Source organism: Bison bison, unplaced genomic scaffold (genome assembly GCF_000754665.1).
Source record: "Bison bison bison isolate TAMUID 2011002044 unplaced genomic scaffold, Bison_UMD1.0 scf7180017864180, whole genome shotgun sequence".
In the NCBI taxonomy this organism is placed as follows: Eukaryota; Metazoa; Chordata; class Mammalia; order Artiodactyla; family Bovidae; genus Bison; species Bison bison.
In genome coordinates, this window is record NW_011494752.1 from 2,437,723 (window position 1) to 2,438,357 (window position 635).

Here is a 635-nt window from a genome sequence, read left to right on the forward strand (position 1 = left end):
TCCAATGGATGTTGGCAATTTGACTGGTTCCTCTGCCTTTTCTAAAACCAGCTTGAACATCAGGAAGTTCACGGTTCACATATTGCTGAAGCCTGGCTTGGGGAATTTTGAGCATTACTTTACTAGCGTGTGAGAGGAATGCAATTGTGTGGTAGTTTGAGCATTCTTTGGCATTGCCTTTCTTTGTGATTGGATTGAAAACGGACCTTTTCCAGTCCTGTGGCCACTGCTGAGTTTTCCAAATTTGCTGGCATATTGAGTGCAGCACTTTCACAGCATCATCTTTCAGGATTTGAAAGAGCTCAACTGGAATTCCATCACCTCCACTAGCTTTGTTCATAGTGATGCTTTCTAGGGCCCACTTGACTTCACATTCCAGGATGTCTGGCTCTAGGTCAGTGATCACACCATCGTGATTATCTGGGTCTTGAAGATCTTTTCTGTACAGTTCTTCTGTGTATTCTTGCCACCTGTTCTTAATATCTTCTGCTTCTGTTAGTCCATACCATTTCTGTCCTTTATCGAGCCCATCTTTGCATGAAATGTTCCTTTGGTATCTCTGATTTTCTTGAAGAGATCCCTAGTCTTTCCCATTCTGTTGTTTTCCTCTATTTCTTTGCATTGATCGCTGAAGG